Source organism: Sinohyriopsis cumingii, unplaced genomic scaffold, assembly GCF_028554795.1.
Source record: "Sinohyriopsis cumingii isolate HCF-2022 unplaced genomic scaffold, ASM2855479v2 utg002017l, whole genome shotgun sequence".
Lineage (NCBI taxonomy): Eukaryota > Metazoa > Mollusca > Bivalvia > Unionida > Unionidae > Sinohyriopsis > Sinohyriopsis cumingii.
This window is the reverse complement of record NW_028316105.1, coordinates 380,636-395,455: the sequence shown is the minus strand read 5'-3', so window position 1 is coordinate 395,455 and position 14,820 is coordinate 380,636. Positions and strand designations below refer to the sequence as shown.

General features: G+C 34.6%; 1 protein-coding gene across 1 annotated transcript in view; it reads right to left on the bottom strand.

Moving 5' to 3' along the window:
• LOC149771234 (uncharacterized) overlaps nucleotides 1-12,333 on the bottom strand; it is a 129,641-nt gene extending 117,308 nt beyond the window's left edge. The window contains exons 1-3 of the mRNA XM_089948683.1: nucleotides 12,284-12,333; nucleotides 10,096-10,149; nucleotides 5,144-5,271 (exon numbers count right to left, since the gene is read on the bottom strand). The gene's annotated coding sequence lies outside the window, so the exon portion shown is untranslated. The remainder of the gene's footprint in view (nucleotides 1-5,143; nucleotides 5,272-10,095; nucleotides 10,150-12,283) is intronic.
• Nucleotides 12,334-14,820: the final 2,487 nt, after the last annotated feature.

Sequence of the window (14,820 nt, the reverse complement as noted above, 5' to 3'; positions counted from 1 at the left end):
CTATTTAAATATGTGAAGTCTGATCGACACTGGATCTCAAATAATGTATCCAGAGTGGTCACTTTCTCATCTAGCATATGCAAGATCACCACATTATTATACATTTAATATTCATTGTTGAACCTCTCCATGATCTTCATGATTAAAATTTAAATTTTATCAAAATCTGATCATAAATGTGACTACCTGATTGATCATATTCATTACTGAACTTGTCCAAATTGTTAATAATATAAAGTTTGATCTGATACATCTCCATCAGTCTTATGGACTGCAGATTGTAAAAAATAATATTAGCCAATCTGACTCAAGATTAACTCATCATTTTGTATGGATCCCGCTAATTTATTAACTCATTTGAGATTTTGTTGACATACACCAATATTCTAAGAAATCAGAAACATGGACTCCACAGCGGTGATTAGCAACTGTTCATGAATGTTTGATGCACAATTCACAGAGAGCCATACCATAAATACACTTGTCCTTAATGCCAGGTGAGCTAAAATGGAATAACAGTGGGCTACTCTGAACATGTTAAGGTGACATAAAAAAAATACATTTCTGGTTACTGTATTTTGAAGGTGACAACTATTTTATTTGTTCTTTTCAAAAAATATTCTTGAACCAACTTGGATTTTGAAAGTTTTGAATCTTTTGTACCAGAAGTAGACAGAATTCATGTAACATATATTTGTATCTTTGTGTAGTTCAGACGAAAATACCACAAATGACATATTAAAAAATTTAAATCTTTAAGAAAGAACTTCTCAAAATATAATAATAATAATAATAATAATAATAGCGCCTAATCTTTAGAAGCTCTAAGCACTTTACAAGATTAGACAACACCTATAAGATAAAAAACATGTAATGATTTGATTACAAAAACAAACACCATGAAATTAGAAACCATTAAAACATATGCTGAGAATATTTCAGGTACATTATTAGGTCTTTAAGTCTGTTCTTGCAGTCGAAATAAGTCAGTTTTGAGAGCCCTCTTGAATGTGATCACCGTGTCTTTGTGTCGATGTTCAGTGGGCAATTCATTCCATGATGCTGGGCCCTGGTATGCAAAAGAACGCAGTCCATACGACTTTGTTTTCATAGTGGGAATATTGAGTATACGAGTGTCAGAAGAGGAGCGTAAGTATCTTGCTGGTGTGTACACATGGGTGAGATCGGATAGGTATGTTGAACTACAGTCCGACAGTGCAACGTAGCACAGAGAACAAATTTTGTGTTTGATTCTGGATCGAATAGATAGCCAGTGTAGGGTACAGAGCAGCGGGGAGGTGTGCTCTGATCACAGTACTCTAAGTATGATCCAAGCAGCTGTGTTTTGAACTTTTTGAAGTTTCTGGAATAGATATTGAGATGAACAAGAATTGAGTTACAATAGTCCAGTCTTGAAAGTACTAATGAACATACAAGTGTTTTAGTGACATCAACTGAAAGATATTTGCGAATTGAGCTGATGCGTCTCAGCTCAAGATATGCAGCCTTACATATGTTCATGACATGTTGGTGCAATGTGAGAGTACTGTCCAGAGTAACACCTAGGTTATATACTGATTGTGTGAATTTAATGTTGGTGTTGCTGATATGTATTGTTTGAGGTAAAGGATGTGAATGAGAAAGTCTCTGTGTTGTGATCAGAATGGCCTCAGTTGTATCATCATTCATCTGCAGCTTGTTACATGTCATCCATGATTTCACATCAGAAATGCACCCCTCTACACCATAGATGGTAGCACCAACTTCATTTGGGTGGCTAGACTTGTATATTTGGATGTCATCAGTGTACAATTGGTGAGACACTGAATGATGATCTATGACACTTGAGAGCGACTGAGTGTACAGAATGAAGAGAACAGGTCCAAGAACAGACCCTGTGAAACACCACAACATAGATCAACTGGGCTGGAGTGTATTCCATTTGCAGATACAATTTGTGTCCTGTTGACCAAGTAGGACTTGAACCACAGTAAGGCTGTATCATGAATGCCAAATACATGCTGGAGACGGTGAAGTAATATATCATGGTCTATTGTGTCAAATGCTGCAGACAAATCAAGGAGGGCGAGCACTGTAATCATTCCACTCTCCAACATAGAGAGAATGTCATTAACTACTTTCAGAAGAGTAGTTTCAGTACTGTGGCAAGGGTGATATGCAGCTTGTACATTGCTAAAAAGACTGTTTGAATTTAGATGAGATACAACCTGGGATAGAACAACCTGTTTTAAATTTTTTTTATATGAATGGGAGATTAGAAACTGGGCAGTAGTTCTGAAAATCATCATGGTCTAGTGTTGGTTTCTTTTCAGCAGAGGTTTTACAATGGCAGTTTTGAAAAATGATCGGAATTCCATGGATGAGAGAGAGGTATTAATAACATCAGTCAGTGAAGGCAATACTGGATCTAAGCACTCAAGCAGCAGTGATGTTGGAATCGGATCAAGTTCACATGACTTTGGTGCAGTCTTCATCACGACTGTACGTACAAAATCCATAGAGACAGGTTCAAATGCTGCTAATGGTTGCTGCTCAAATTCTGTATCCCAAATGTATGGTGATGATGAGTCAAATGAAATTGTGGTGTCAAGCTTATCTCTAATGGTTTGTACTTTGTCACAGAAGAAATTTGCAAACATGTCTGGAAGGTCGACTGGAGAGAAGGTAGTTGGAAGTGGTGTTGATTTGTTCCTTAACATTAGCTTGTTAGTAATCTCGAAGAGCTCTTTGCAGCTGGAACTTTCCATGATCTTGGTAGTGTAGTGGGCTGATTTTGCTGCATGGACTATATTTGTGACATTCTTCTTAGCGGCTTCATAGATGTGCTTATGAATAGTGAGTCTGGTGGAAAGCCAGAGCCTCTCAGCTTTACGGCGGTCTCTCTTAGCAGTATGAAGCTGGTCCCTAACACTGCTATACCATGGAGAACACTTCTGAATTGATACTATGTACTTGGTAGCTGGGGCATGTTTGTCAAGCAATGAACGCAGACAGTTATCGAGGTGTTCTGCAGTAGGAGGTAAGCAAGTTGTAAGGTTTGCTTGGATATCGTGCATTAGTTTGGTTCTATTTATAATACGGAGGTTTCTCTTAGTAGCAGATAAAGGTGGAGGGTTAGGGACTGATATGTTAAGATGGGATATAATGCAGAGGTGATCTGATGCAAGGTCATGGGATACCAAGGAGGATCGTATAATGTTATCATCAGGTCTATGAAGAATCCAGTCTAAAATGTGAACATGTTTATGGTTGGGTTGTTTAACTGACTGGTTCAGGTTGAAAACATTAATGGAATCTACAAGTATTGATGTATTTAAGTTTCCAGGACAGTCAAAGTGAAAGTTGAAATCTCCAAGAATAATCAGGTTGCCACCTATCAAAATTTCCATAGTCTAGGACATTCGGAAACTGCTCCAAAAAGACAGAGTCAGCCAGCTTGTTTTTTTAACTAAGAGGAGGGTGGTATAGGCAGAAAAAATGAACTGACCTTTGCTCCAGTGTGAGTGTGGTTTGGACTAGTTCAAACTATGTGGTCAAAATTGAATGTTGTGGTGTAGTTAAGATGTTTTATCATAAAGAGTTCTTTGTGATGACAGCAATTCCACCTCTGCGAGAATTACGGGGGAACAACTTGATGGAGTAACCAGTGGGTGTTAGATCCTCACACTTGGGCTCATCACCTAATTTTTTAGCCATGTTTCTGTCAGCAAAAATATGTCAACATTTTGGTCATTGATAAAATTAACTATTTCTGTGCGTTTTTCCGGTGGTCCTACTGACTGGGCATTGCATAATGCAATGCACAGAGGTATTTCTTGGATAGTTGACACAAAGGTTGACGAATTAATAGGGATTTGAATTAGGTTATCTAAATTAACGGTCAAATTTTTTTTATGGCTGTGCAGAAATCAGGAAGATAAATGGGATTCTTCTTCCTGTTCTGCGCCAGCCAGCTTTGAAACGTTGCTTTTACTGCTTCTGTTTACATTTAGGTAATGATGAATGTAGTTCCAGTTCGTTTAGTCTAGAGCACAATATAGTGTGGAGAGCCAAGGAGTAATCATTTAAAGCAATTAATGAGGGTCCATCATAGCATAAATGGGTTGACTGGCGAGTATCACGTGATGGCGATTTGTTGAAAAACAGTGGAGCAAGACAGCTGAGAAAAAGTCTAATTGTTCTCATTTGCAAAACAAGGAGATGAAGAAACACATACGAATTTAAAAGCCAATACATAATGAACACAATAATGAAGATGAAAACAGGCAACAAGCACAAATATCATGAAAACGTCAATAAAAAACAGAACAGCTGCTTCAAGCTGGTTAAGCAATAGCGGCCATCTTGTATCATTCATCAAGATGTAGCAAGAAACAATATGTAGCAAGAAACAAACTACAGTTAAGAAAGGAAAGAATAAACAGGAATACACTTCTGATGAAACAATGCCATGAAACATTTTCTAATGTATCCAGCAGGTACATAATAGTGCAATTCTCAAGTGTCTATCAAAGGGAACCCCTTTTAATCAACTTCAGAATTTTCATTCCGTACACTGTCGTTATTGTAAACCACATCTATAAAAAACATATTTGCTTTCAAAAGAAAGGATCTAGACATTTTACTGATGATACTAAACAGTGAATATGATGAAGAGAACAGACAAGATGTTCATCCTGTGGATACCTAAAATCAAGTGACAACAAATTAGCTTAGATCAAAACCGATTACAATGGACATGAATAAATACAAACTACAATTTCATGACTTTTAATTCCGATACATTTTCAAAGCAATGTTGCTTCCATCCTATATTTCTGCTTATTCTAAAATAAACATCTGAACTTGTAAATATTTTTATTCTGGCAAATTGGTGACTGCTTAGCAAACTCCAGCCTCAGTTTATGAATATATGTGACATTCCTCTACATTAGCTTCCTGGAGAGCTTTTGGTGTTTGTGGCACAGCAACACTGTGGAGGTTACATCAAGCAAGTTAAAGGTCTCACTACAGATACATGGTAGCCCATCTAAGCTGATCAGCAGTACTTTTGAATTTGACAGTAGATTATATTCCCTCCCAATAGGTGCATCTCCCAGGAAATATGACAATACAAAATTACCTGAAATGGCTGTAAAGAAATATCATTCCCACCAAAGAGCTGGAAGTCTTGATCGCAATTTAATGAACGAAAACATGGACAGCATATGCACCTCCAGACTGATGCAGATTGTTTGGCCTGCAAATCTTCTACAAATAAAATAATATTATCAACACAACAATAAGACCACTATATCAACCTTGGTGAAAAATATCTGCAGTCAGATGGCCAAACATGATACAATAAAAGAATATTTAGTAATGAAGATTCCATCACATATTTCTATCACCACTGCATAACTACTTCAAATTTATCATCGACTACTCATATCCCAATTGTAAACCAGTACTCAGAGATAAGGTGCCCATTCTGTTTTCAAAAAACAGAAAATAGTCTAACAGTACAGCTCATGTGTGTTTTCAGAACCCCATACATCCTGGTGGGAGACTTAATCCCTCTAATTATGCTCTGTGATGGAGCAATAAAATACTAATAAATCACCACTGTTCCTAGGCTGGCACACTGATGGCATCTCCAGAGTAGAGTCACTTATCAGCATTTTTTATCAAGATTTCTACATCCAATCAAGGAAGACCACCCACTGACAGACTGACAAGTCACGCATGATTAACAATCAAATACCATTTCACCAATCAGTGATCATTATTTAAATCATATATATGGACCATACAAATTAATCTGAAAAGTCCTGTCTATTTTGTACAATTAGAAAACTTACACGCCAACTTGACAAGAGGTCCACCTTGTTCAGCTTCTCTTGAACAGTGGAAATTTATTATACTATTTAAATATGAAAAGTAATCCTCCCAGGTATGGTCAATTAAATTCCATCAGGGATGAATTTCTAATTCCAACTGTGGTATTTTTTTTCATTTCATTCATCACATAAAAACTTTCATTCAAATAAAGCAATGAATGGTATTATTTTTCTACCACAAATCAGAAAAAGACAATGGTTTTCAGGCATTTACCTACCTTTAGAAATTTAAATGGTCTCCCCCTAATAAACACTTGACTTCAGTAGATGTTTAGCAGAAATCAAGGCAGTGACCACTGTAAATACTGTTATAAAATGTTAGAACCAGAATGTCAATTTCAGCTTGGGAAAAGTGCATTTCTATAAAACTTGTCAAGTTGCACCTAATACATTAAGCTCAAATTATGTACCTGTCATTCACAATGGAGATTTTACTGATTAACATTGGAACAGTTGATGGATGATGACTGATGACCACCAATGGAAAGTTTGAAACGGAATGTGTGATTTACAATCAGATACTATTTCAAGGATCAAGTGATCTTAATATCTATAGAAAAAAACTCATCGGGCCAGATCAGGGTCCCTACCCCATCCCCACCCAACTAGAAATAAAAACAGACACACACACACACACATGTAGTCACTTGAAATTTTACTGTTTTATTCCTGCACATGTTTATTGAGTATTATGCACACTTTGAGTAAATACACACATAGACATTTGCTCTGGTGCCCTTCTGAGGAAAGTTGGGGACCTTTCTAAATCTTGGAATACCAATCAACATTTTACCTGATTCAGTCTTACTCATGCATGGAGTTACTATATGAACGTGTGCTATACTGTTTCACATCAGTCAAATATGTGACTTTATTGTAAATTGTTGGACATGTATTGTTCAATATTGTTCTTTTCACTGCAGAATACAATAATACTGAATTTCAGATGATACTTAACAAAGCATATTGCACGAACTGCAACAGAAATAAGGAAATGAATGTGTCTGTACATTCCGATTACACAGTATTGCAAGATTTTGTTAACTATTTATTGTGCCAAATCTATACCAAACATAGAAATTGGCTAAATACTATTGAAAGAAATTAGTCTGCATGTTTGGGTGATTTTTTTTTATTGATTTTTTTTGTCTCACTAGCTAAATGCTCTAATATTCACAAACAGTAAAATATGACTGATCAGTTTTTTCAAAACATTAAAAATTTTGTTTTATATTTTCCTTTTAAGAACAATCAAATAATAGGACATCTGAATAATAATAATAATAATAAAATATAATATATAATATAAATAATTATAATTATAATAATAATAATAATAAAAATAATAATTTATTTATAGAGGGTGGCTCATTAGTCCAGTAGTCCAGGGCTATTCTCCCTTGAGGCCCTCTTAAGGAGAGTATAACAATGCACATTATATGAAGGCAGCAATAATTACTGTTTATTTTAACATGTTTAGTATTAAAATACTAAATTCCATTATCTATTAGAAACTCATTCATGCTTATGACATCTCTTCTTAAATACTGTACTATTTTCAGCAGATTTTACATGTAGTGAGAGCTTGTTCCACAGAACTGTACCGGAGTATTGGAAAACCTTTTTTAAATTGCACTGTTCTTGGTTTTGGCGCATGAAGTTTTCCATGGTATTGTGCCTGAATAAATCCTGAAGATACTCTGGTGCAGCTCCATGTAGACATTTATATAAAAGAACTGCCTTGTAAAAATCTATCCTTTTATGTATTGTGAACCATCTGAGTTCTATAAATAATGCTTTTGAGGGATGATCAATAGATGCATCTAATATTATGTGTGCTGCTCATTTCTGAAGTTTATAATTCCTGTCAAGCTCAGATATAGCACAGTTTCCACATACATTTGAACAATAATCCATTGTTGGAAGAATATATGACTTGTAGAATTGATTGCAAGTTTCATACATGAATGCAAACATGCAGAATGCCTTAAATTTGTTGAACATGTTAGATTTGACATTTTTCCACATTATTATTCATTTCAAAAATACAGTGAAATCAGATTAATTAGAAACAATATTAAACTTCTGCTATCAATCATGGAATTATAATTTGAACTGTAAAACACAATGTACCAAGTCAGATGGCTTCATGTTAAAAATATGCTTTCTCATGGTGAAACTGACATAGTCTTCTGATGCTAGTTTTATAACAGTTTTACAATGGTCGTTATCTTTATTTCTATAGAACATCAACTCAAGATCAGACTGTCAGATTTTCGTTTTTTGACTAGATTTCTAAAGCAATGAAAAATAAATGTATATATGCATCATTCAAATGCAATTTAAAATCTGTTTCTGTTGATGCCTCTTACAATATATGAAGCTTTATGTCTATGTTAATAATATCTAAAATTTGATTTGGCATCATATCTATTAAAGTCTTCATTAAAACTAGGAAATGTGTATAATAATCATATGGATAAAATTGGCATATCTCTCTCTCCCTCTCAACCTCTAAAGAGCATGCTTGCAGGAGTCATACACAGTAAGCAAAGCCCTTTGATACAGACCATGGCCAGTTCGCACTGGTCATCCTCAAACACTCATCTAGAAAGCGTGTTGTGCAGAGCAATGCACCATGAAATCCACAGCAACTCTGTCAGGATGAATGAAGAGATGTGGTTCTCTTAATATGCTCTACTAATGGTTCTTAAATACACGTGAACTCTACGGAATGTATAGTTGAGTTTGTTGTTACAGAAATATGATACTGACATCAGGCACATCAAGGGAAAGATAATTTAATAGCAGATGTACTTTCCCATGTATAGAAATTTATTATTTCATGTACACTTGATATAATTTATACGAGTTCTTTCTAACCTCGTGTATAATTAATCTATGGTAAAAAGAAAGCTTTATCATATAAATATTTCTTTTTCTTTATGGATGGAAGTGTTATTTATATTTGATTTAATTTGTATTTGATTTAATTTAATTGTTTGTAAGTTTAAAAGCCTTTTCATTTTTAATTTCATTACATGTCAGGGTAATGTAATTTTGTTTACTAGGAATCTGACATTTTCCAGAAATTAGTCCGACCCGATTGTTTAGTCGTAAGCACCAAACTTTGTATCTTTTGCTGACCTAGTTCCTGGCTTTGGTTGAGAAGCAAGTAAACAACTTCTTTTCCTTATTTGTCTTTTTGTTGGATACATAGAGTGAGATCAATGCTGTATTGGAATACGTGACCTTAGACATGTAAATAGCTTCTAAACTGTTCTGGAATGTGATCACGTTCCCCTCATACGGGTATCTATTTTGCATCTTTTAGACTTATAACCTTTGCCTATAGAGAAATTAGTTAGTTGTGCCTGTACACTTGAAAGTGTTTGTTTGTGACCAGTTTGGAGTTACATTTAAATATTTATTCAAATTATTTTGGATCCTAAAAGATTAATTATGTTTTCCAGAAAATAACTGAGTGCTCACACAGAATTGGACAAAGGCATTTCTTAAAATTTTATTCAGACATTCAAACACTGGAATCTTGTTTGTGAATCAACAAGGAACTGTAGACACAACATCACAATACAAGGCCATTTCTAAAGGTCACCTAGCCTTTTGGCCTGGTGAGCTACATGTAATAAGAAAAGCTTAAAGATCATGCACAAGTATTGTCAATAATGGATTGAATCTTTTCTTATAAGTGTGGATGTTTACATAATCAAGCCTTAGGTAAAATAAGAAAATGAGCATATAATAAAACGTTACTGCATTTGTCTGAGAAAATATGAATTCGTTTTTATGAATACACTGCACTGCAAATATTGAGCAGTATTTCCATCCAAAAAACTCGTTCATATTTCACATACAAATCCAGTAATCTATATTTACTGATTCAATTCGTTAATTCTGCTCATTTAAATGCCTCAAAGATTCATCACCGATAATGATGCCCTATTTCAAAAACAGCTTTCCAGCACAATGACCATATATTATGCTCATTTACAATCTGATGTTTTAATATGTGCTTCCTGTTAAAATGTTGGTTTTCCTATAACATGAAATGTCAAAGCAATAAATGTCACTGGATCTGGTTCTATCAAACAATACTAAATTTTGAAAAGAATCATATAAATACATTTTATTGCCCAACTGAAACAATCAAAATACTTTGTATACAACAATTTACCTTTTGATAAGGCATCATGCTTCTTCGTAGCAGTTTCTTTGATTTCAACAATATCTGGAATAGAGAGATTCATTTCTGACATTTTAATGCCTTAATTCCTTAAGGAAAACTATGAAAAAATCTATAAAATAATGTATGCACAATCTTAATTATTTTGTGTCTGCCATCACCAGTTAAGTCCCTTACAGTCCTTATTCTTCCTGCACAGAAGGAAGCAATGCAAATTGTTTTACCAATACAGTGCAACAGGTCAATATATCTGATTACAGGATTATGCACAAAAAGATAAAAAGTTCCTATCAATGACATTAAAATTAAAAGAATAAGGACAACAACTAACTTTAATTAAAGAAATGGAACATATATATATCCTTCTAACTGTTGATTCATAAAAGAAGCTTTTAATTCGCACGCATGCAATATGGCCTCAAAAATATGCATATATCAATGTCATTATTTACATTGATGATAAAATCATACATTGTAAGTCAGATCACAAATATGCTTCCTAGAGTGGTAGCAAGCTCAGGCAATCAGATTACATTATTAATATCTATGGACCTCACTCAATATTTGAAAATATTCAATATCTTTATAATTTTCAACATTTGATCAGAACTCAACGAGACATGTGCAAAAGTTGAGCTAATTTAAGCCCATGTTTCACTCTTTATCAAAATCAAAAGTTTGGCTTTCAGAGGGTCAGAAAGTTCTGTCAATCACATGGACATTCTCCACATTAGTATGTGTGGATTTCACACACCAGGAAACTCATCCAAGACCTTAATAATACAAGCATACATTACACGCTTGATGAATACTGCATCAGCCATATTACCCACAGAATGATAATAAGGTTAACCAATAGAATACCAAATCACTCAACATGCAACGATCTTGCTCTTTATAAAGCACTTCTGCAATTTTGATGATATTTACTCCAAGCTGTACTGAAATCAGTTGAGAACTACAAATCCCAAAAAGGTAAAATGCAATTGTTTATGGACAGACAACAAATATAGACAGGATGCCATTTCTAAAGGTCACCTAGCCTTTTGGCCTGGTGAGCTACATGTAATAAGAAAAGCTTAAAGATCATGCACAAGTATTGTCAATAATGGATTGAATCTTTTCTTATAAGTGTGGATGTTTACATAATTAGCCTTAGGTAAAATAAGAAAATGAGCATATAATAAAACATTACTGCATTTGTCTGAGAAAAATATGAACTCGTTTTGTTGGATGAATACCCTGCACTGCAAATATTGAGCAGTATTTCCATCCAAAAAACTCGTTCATATTTCACATACAAATCCAGTAATCTATATTTACTGATTCAATTCGTTAATTCTGCTCATTTAAATGCCTCAAAGATTCATCACCGATAATGATGCCCTATTTCAAAAACAGCTTCCCCGCACAATGACCATATAGTATGCTCATTTACAATTCTGATGTTTTAATATGTGCTTCCTGTTAAAATGTTGGTTTTCCTATAACATGAAATGTCAAAGCAATAAATGTCACTGGATCCGGTTCTATCAAACAATACTAAATTTTGAAAAGAATCATATAAATACATTTTCTTGCCCAATTGAAACAATCAAATACTTTGTATACAACAATTTACCTTTTGATAAGGCATCATGCTTCTTCGTAGCAGTTTCTTTGATTTCAACAATATCGGGAATAGACAGATTCATTTCTGACATTTTAATGCCTTGATTCCTTATGGAAAGCTATGAAATAATCTATAACAATATGTATGCACAATCGTAATTATTTTGTGTCTGCCATCACCCACTGATACACTTACAGTCCTTATTCTGATCACACATATGGTTCCTAGAGTGGTAGTAAGTTCACCAATAATGATGCACTATTTCAAAAACAGCTTTTCTGCACAATGACCATATATTATGCTCATTTTGAATTCTGATGTTTTAATATGTGCTTCCAGTTAAAATGCTGGTTTTGCTATAAGATCAAATCTTTAAACAATCATATAAATTGTGTTGTATATTCAAATTCTCAACCTTTTACCAATTCCTTGACAAAGATAGGTCTAAACATGCATCATTGGAACTGGTTCCATCAAATGAACAATACAAAATCTGTAAAAGAGAATCATATAAAGAAATTTTATTGCCCAATTAAAACAGTGAATACTTTGTCTAAAACAATTTACCTTTCGCTAAGACACCATGTATCTTCGTAACATTTTCTTTGATTTCAGCAACATCTGAAATAGAGATCCATTACTCAAAATCTGACATTTTATCATCCTTGATTCCTTAATGAAAACATGAGAAAATCTATAAAAAATGTATGCATAACCTTAATCATGTTGTGCCTGCCATCACCAGCTTATCCACTGCCAGATCTGTCTCTTTCCACACAGAAGGAAGCAATGCAAATTAATTAAGTAATACAGTGGAAAATGTCCTTATATTTGAATCTAGGATTATGCACTATAAGAAAAAAGTTCCTATTAATTACATTAAAAATAAATGAATAAAGAAAATCATTAAGTTTGAGAAAAAATGGTGCCAGATTATAAGCGAGAGCAAGACACATTACAGTGTGACTGGTCGATGTTACACGACAAAAATGTTAGAGTTGATGGATCTTTGCAAGCTTTGCAAATAAGTATAGTGCACATGATCTAGAAATGATGACATGCCAAGGATTCAAAATTAGAAGATAAACCCTACAATAATAAATATTATTACCATTTGTTGCTTTCCCATCGAGACCTGAACAAAATGCCGTTTGCAAATCTGAATAATTATTTTGGGCGTTAAATGCATGCATGCCAGCCATTATGCTTTTGTGTCATAATCATTATGCCTTTTTTCAACAAATTACATTTTATGTTCTCCAGTACATGGATTAAGCTGTTTTGGTAAATTAAAAAACAAAATAAATCTAAATCAGTAAAAAGTTGTGTTTATCATTTTTAGTATCATCTCTTTAATTCCACTCTTATAAATTTGAGAATCTGCTATCAAAAGGTCACTGCTGAGTAAGAAATTTCCATTTTCTATTTATTTAACTATATATGACCCAGTTTGTTCCCAAGAAAACAAATGGGTTTCATCAACTTGACCTTAGCCTCATATATTCATTATATTCATATTAAAATTAGGTAGTGGACCCGTCTGTGGTTTTATAGCAAATGGTGCCAGATTATAGGCAATACACTTTACAGTGTGACTGGTGGAAGATACATGACAAAAATGTTAGAGTAGATGGATCTTTGCAAACTTCAAAACATGTCAGATCAGAAAAAGGACAAATCAGCACCGTTTTACAAACTTTAAAAGAAGAATATGAGAGTAATGAAATACAGCATTCAGGATTGTGCACAAAAACGCTCATTGGAAAATTTTCAATTAAATACACCTTCATGAAATTCTGTAATTAAGATGCCTTGCCCCATATTTTTGTTTTGGAAGGTGCTACATATTAATGTCTAAATAACGTCCTCGAGTAGCGTGTTCCCAAGTTGACTGATGGGATATCAATTTTAATAGATGAATATTTAAAAGAATTACATATAAGTAAAACTGACAATTCTGCAACTGCTGAAATCATTAACAAAGGCTGATCCATTTTGTGCTAGTGTCAAGACTGAATTCTTTCGGAACTCATGGTTGTGCCCTGCATCTGGTATGGAGCAGTATTTGAGTCAGTGGCGGCAAGGTACTTTGGCTGCAAGTCATGGCGCAAATGCTCCTTTATTTGTGAATTCCATGGGCCATCCATTTAGTAGGGAACTTTTTTCTGTCATACTTAAAGGTCCTGCTGGCAACCATGGGCCAAGATGAGCAAAAAGGCATCTCATCATTTGTTTCGTATTGAAGAAGCCACAGCTGCACCTGCCGTTGGTTAGGAAGACCATCTAATTAGGACTTTAGAACAACGGTCTTCATCATGTTGTATGCTCTACATCAGAGTTCACTCTAACCAACTCCTTTCTGCTCAGTAACAGTTATGTACATCCATTTAGTATCATGCTTTGGAAACCAGTCCTTCCAAAAGGATTTTCACATTACAAACTGGCATCCTCTTGGGGGCTCTCATTTGATATTTTTTAATATAAAATTCAAATTGGCATTTTTCCCCAATCGGATACTCATAAGCCATACTAACAGCATAAAGGTCATGCCCATTAAATACAATACTTTCACAGTTTAAATAGGAAAATCTAAGAATATTTTCTTCATGCTTGGATCAGTCTAGCTATTTCACAAATCTGGGATCAACCCAGAATACACTCTTATGTGGGGATCAGCCTAGCATAGATTTAGTTAAGATGGGATAAGTCCAGAATACATTAGCATGCTGGGATCAGCCTAGCATAGATTTAGTTAAGTCCAGAATACATTAGCATGCTGGGATCAGCCTAGCACATAGTCTACTTAAGCTGGGATAAGCCCAGAGTACCCTGTAATGCTGGGATCAGCCTGGTACCGAATGGGTTATCAGCCTTTTACACTGAGCTGGGATCAGCCTAGCACCAATTCTACTTGAGCTGGGATCAGCCAAGAATACACTGTAATGCTTGGATAAGCCTAGCACCGATTGGGAATCAGTCTTTTACACTGAGCTGGGATCAGCCTAGCACCAATTCTACTTACGCTGGGATCAGCCCAAAGTACCTTGTAATGCTGGGATCAGCCTAGCACTGATTGGGAATCAGTCTTTTACACTGAGCTGGGA